Consider the following 6,253-nt stretch of genomic DNA (forward strand, 5'->3'; position numbering starts at 1 on the left):
GTTCTCGGCAATCAGCTAGGGTGTGTGGTGATGAAAACAATGTTAACAAATCGTACGCAGAATGTGTATTTGCGTAAAAATATATTTAACTTGACTGTAATAATTTGTTTTTAATGCATCATTTTCTTATACAGAAAGAAATGTACTTATGATAGATTTTATATTTACTTTATACAAGAGTTGGATTTATATAATTAAACCCGCTATTTTCTGAGTGATTTAATCTCGGGCTGAAGTATTCGCGGCGATCGGCTAGGGTGTTCGGTAATGAAAACAATTTTAACAATACAGAACATTTATTGATCATTAAAGCTCATAATTTTAGCTGAAAAAAAATTAACGGGTCATTTTTATACAATCTATAAATGATGCAGCGATGATTAACAACCCGGCAATTGTTACGAAAAGGATATTCCACGTAAATCTTTATTTGTACGTGTTCCCTCTCAAATTCTGCCATTTATCAGTTTGTTCGTAAATATCGTTTAAAGCGATCATACGTTTATCATGAACATCGTTTATCCTTTCCTATCGTGTATCAATCCTATCATATCGTGTGTGTATACTGTTCTATCGTGCGTTAATCCTATCTTTTCGTGCGTGTATACTGTTCTATCGTGCGTTAATGCTATCCTATCGTGCGTGAATCCTATCCTATCGTTTATCTTGTAAAAAATAACGTTGCGGGTACTGTACATCATTTTAAGCATCTTTTCTTATATACTGCGTTTCAAAAATTTTTCCTTTCTGAGATATGGGAGATCAGAATGTTGGTCTTTTGACCCCTAAAACCCCTAATTACTCAATACATAATAAAATCATTACATTGCTTGGATACATAACTGTAAGATAAACATATTTGCTTCTATAAACTTTCACATAATATCCTTCAGTAAAGGGCTACAGACGAAATAATTTAGAGCCCTTTGTTCCCCTAATTGGAGGAGCCAGCCCCCGTTTCTTGATATTAAATGAAAGGTCTTGTAAATATAAACGTTTTATACATTACATGTTTCAATGAAATATTTTTCAGAAAAGAGATAAACACAAAAAAATCTATGAAAAATTACGACGTTTTTTACTCTCAATTTTCGGGACCAGGCGAGCTTAAAGTCTTTTGAGCATGACAAATATGAATGCCAAATAGCACATACATCTACAATCTCTTGTCTACAATCCCTGAAAGATTGAACTTAATATCTTTTATCATTTAGGAGGAGATCCCTAGACAAGCCGACCCTCTAAAAATAGATAAAACGTCATTATCTCAAGAACGGAAATGACGTCATCAAAATAAAAAAAAACTCCGTTTATCAAAATTAAAAAAAAATTGTATATTAATCTATTAGATCTGAAAATTTCATGAAAACCGGCTGAGCCCACTTCCGAAAAATTGCCTGCACAAATTTTGTAAGAAAAAAAATAATAATAGGGAAAGAGAAACCGAACGAAAACAATAAGGTCTTCCATTGGAAATCGGAAAACTTTAATAATAACATCGAACAACGTATTTAAAAAAGGCAAGGGTCTGGGAACATATACATGTTGGGAATGTTATGTTAATGAGGCAACTGACAAAAAAGGCTCGGCGGATGTAGATTTTGAAAACAATTCTATAATTAAACGATTAACACCCAAAATCATATCTACTATTTTATGCAATGCAGTTTTTGTTAAAGAATGTTTTCTAAATAAGTAAAGACATTTTTTTTGCATTTTGAAAGGTACAAGAAAAACTACATAGTCATTAAACGTTAACATTATTTATAATGTATGTTAATTTACGCTATCCAGGGTAACATTCGTAATTCAGGTGAGCATTCAAAATTTGTAGGTAAACATACTCCGTTACAGCCAACTGAGACAAATCCGTCCAGACAGACGATTTCAACATAAGCGCAGTTTAAGAGGTAAGACATATTTTATATAATAGTAATCATCAAAGGGAATAGTTCTTAATGGTTGGATGCTTATTTCTACTAAAGATTTGTTGAGAAATTAACTCAAGAGATGATCTGAAGATGAACACGGAAGTAAAATTCACATCGGCTTTTACACGTATTAAAACTTTAATATATTAAAGCAATATGAGCTCTATTTTTTAGAATTTTATTTTGCTACAAAAAGCTGATAGTATACATAGTCTTCACATAACTTAAACTCTTATGATAAATAAAATTTAGAAATATCAAAAAAATTTTGTCAAAAGAAAAATGTCTCTTCTAAGGAATATATAGCAAATCAAATTTTTAACAGGACGACAATAAATCAATTTTGCTTCAATTAAAGTTTATTAACGTCTTTTTCACAAAAATATCACTTACAGAAATCCAAAAACCATGATATCTTTTGTCATCTTTAAAGAAAATAACATTTAAGTAGAAATAATAATTGGCAGCTCAAATTGTTTTAAGTTAATAGACGCCAGAGAAAATTCTTTTAAAATTGTCAACAAAATACTACATTCCTTCTATCCTTCACGAATTAAAACAAAGCGCACAATGAGATCGCTTATCACCTATATAATACAGGTAATGTTACACTGTCCGATTTTCGACATTAATCTAAAAATATGCTGTTCCATTTACTAATGTTAAACTTACAAATGATGTGAAATAGCAAACCGTTTTTGTAAATTAACATTTTGTACTACAAACACTACTCTAATTGTTAAAATATAAACAAATGAAACTTACCAACGCTTGGCCAGAAACGCAACTGTTGACATGTAAATCATTAAAGGAGAAGTGAAATTACAAACGGAAGGCCAACTGAGAGACGCACTGAAGCGAGACACACGGTGTTTTCATCACTTTAAACTCAGCACTACAAATATGTTCAAACTAACGTTAAAAACGTTCAAAGGCAAAGTAACTGTATAATGCATTTATTTCAGGTTGGGCGAGTTATACGCAGCACTCTGTTTCACTAACTGCTTAGTCACACTGGTTGACTCGGACATTCCGACGACTTTTCTTTTTGAGTTTGATTTAATACATTTTTTCGTTTATTTCCTGAAATTTGTAGTTTAATAGCGACGTATACGTATTTTTTGCAGTGATATTCTGTATTAAAAACCAAAAAAATATTCGCTGGATTTTCTTAAAAAGCTTTCGCAAAAAGATAAAAAAAAATACGTCCTTCTTGGAAAAGGTGATGAAAAGAAATGCAAATATATTGGAAAAATTTAGTATGCAGCTGAGTCTTTCTTATATGTGACACAATTTCCGCGTAAACATATATTATAGTCGGTTTTTGCATACTGATTAGTGTAGCACATGACAAACTAATCTAAAACTGTATGTTGTTTTCATTTCTCACATGAACTGATTAAAAATGAATTAATATTAGGAAACTTGTACATGTAATACAATTTCTTCAAAGTTTTAGACTTTACATAAATTATGTAAGTATTCCTCTTGAAAGATAGATATATGATGTGCATTTTATATTACCACTGATTCTGTTATAATACATGTACATCTTAAAAGATTGTCATACAACATTTTGTGTCCAAATCGTAATTGATTGTTTAGATTAAAGGAGAGAACATGCTTTGGGTCCTATTTACTTTTCAAAGATGAAAAGTTACATGTACTTGTTATATTTTGTACTTCATAAACTGAGAAAATTATTTTTATTATCACTTAAACCCAGAAAGGTAGTAAGTATTCCTTTTCTCCGGAGGGATAGGACATTCTTTCTTTAAAACTACGTTTTTCTTTTTTAACACAACACTGTTTAGTATTCAATAAGGAGGAAGGAAGTTAGTATATTGGTATTTGTATACTAATTCACTGTATGCGTGCACGCCTTTTCGACCAACCGGTCACTTATAAGGACATTCATTGACATCCTCTGAGTGTTTAGCTCTTCCGTTTTTACAAAATATGACCCTGTTTATACACCCATTAACAAAAAAGGTATTCTCGTCAAATTGTTTAGGAGTTGAGCTTACAGCAGGGAATTAAACACAGTAGAAGTTGATAAGAACATAGAAGGATCAATTATCTATCAATTGTAATACTACTGTTATCCTAAAAAAAATATTCGTTGATACTGTTGTTTAATACTATCACTAAATGAATTGCTATCAATAGTTAAATTCTTAACGCATTTAAACAACTTAAGAATTAGAAGACTTTGAAAAATATTCAACATTCTAAAAATATTCTACGATACTCTACATTTATAATCATGGGACATTCCGATTCTTGGCATCATTTTCATATAAATCGTCTTTTCAGAAACCTAAAATTAAATATATCCTGTATCGTAAGTGATAAACTGCACGTAACATATCTTGTTCTTCTGTGCAAATTTAAAAGTCAAATATGTGTTTATGTGGACTCTTTGTGAACAAATTATGTATGTTTTATACTTTTTCTTTTTTAAATTTTCAGTAATTTACAACATGCCTTCAAAGTCACCATAGTTTCATTGTTTTAGAAACTGTAAACTGAATTATGCTTCTTTTTAAACAAAGACGTTGGAATTTATTTCCTGTATGCCCCGACAAGCGAAATAAAGATTAAATTTACACTTTCAAATGGAGGTTAATTTCTTTTATAGCACTATCTGACTGACAAAGCCTTAACAATCAGAAATACGCAGTATCACTATAAAAGTGCTTGGATCAATACATTGCCTGATTTACATAACCTTAACGTTCAGTAACTATCTGTATCAATGGCTAGGTGTTTGGATCTATACTTTCTGATTAACAGAACCGTAGCTTTCAGTAGCTCTCTGTATTCCTGATAAAGTACCTAGACATAATTTTACGCACTAGTTGACACTATTACTTATTAGGTTTATTGTTGACTGTTTACAGAAATTTGTTGGGTCGGTAAAGTCCATAGAAGGCGAGGCGGAGCAGTCAGTTATAAACCTTGTAAGTGTTTTGTTTTGTTAAGGACCTAAAGTTTGATATGTAGACAACAAAATAATATATAACAATTAAATTCATAGGCTAATTCTCTAACTCTTTACCTTTCTCGTCAGGTGTATGTGCAAACCTAGATGCCATTGTAGGATCGTTTTATTACGTCACGGGCAAAGGGGGGGAGGTCACTCCAACATTTTGGGGCTTAAAAATTAAAGGTATGGTTGAACATTTGTGTAAAAATCAGCTTATATAACGTTACGTCCGCCATGTTGCTGTATAAATTTTGACGCCCGCCGTGTAAAGATTTTATAAGGCAATCACGTGAAACGTTTCATCAAATGACGTCGAGACATTATAGCCCGGGGCAAAACAAAGATGGTTAAGTAGGTCTCAGTGCTTGTACATACACTGTTTGATTGTAAATAGTTCCTGGTCATTTTTTCATTATCCTTTGTTGTTAAAAATTGGTGTCTGATTTTTTTTCCTTTGCACTCTGATAGAATGTCTATTACCTAATGAAATATATGTATCACTTGTTTTATGCACCAATAAAAACGAGTGAATTGCTGTGTAAATCCACCTTATAAAACGCACATTTTTTTACACAAATTCATCTAGTTTTTACTAACTCCCTTAAAATATTTTCTCTGCGTTTATTTGATATGATGAAAATAATTCAGCAAGAAGGAATCTGTAAATAAGACGAATTTATCAAAATATCATTTCTACATTACAATGGTAAATGTTATAATGCGTCTCAAAGGATAACTAATGGCACAATTTGCCTTTATAGATGTGTTTCTGGTCTGAAATAAAAGAAAAGATACTTGATTGGTATATAAACGTGTTCCAAGATGATTAGGTACTTTTTATATTATTTACATTTCTTTTTAATTACTCTTAATCATCTTCTAGGATTGTTTAAGTTTCCTTTTATATCGATGACGATGGCATCATATTTACAATTAAGTTGTTGTCCATCAGCTTTGTTTGAGCGATAGAGGAAGTGCATGCTTATTTTGTGTATTTGCATCATGTATAGGTAGACTCCTTTCCGCAGGACTCATTAGAACTGTATAGTCACTCCTTTCCGCAGGACTCATTAGAACTGTTTTAGTCACTCCTTTCCGCAGGATTCATTGGACCTGTATGTCATCTTCATGACAAGCAACAAAAATGTAATATGCTTTACATTATGACCATTGATAGGGCGAGCGCAACAAGAACTGCACATAATTCGCATCACAGTCTACTTCACCCCATTGACTTGCCCAACCCTTAAATAGTCATTACCTATTGAAAAGCACTTGATCAGTTATATCTGTAATAGATAAAATGATGAACAGTTTTAATTTTACTTTGTTT

Source organism: Crassostrea angulata, chromosome 9 (assembly GCF_025612915.1).
Source record: "Crassostrea angulata isolate pt1a10 chromosome 9, ASM2561291v2, whole genome shotgun sequence".
Lineage (NCBI taxonomy): Eukaryota > Metazoa > Mollusca > Bivalvia > Ostreida > Ostreidae > Magallana > Magallana angulata.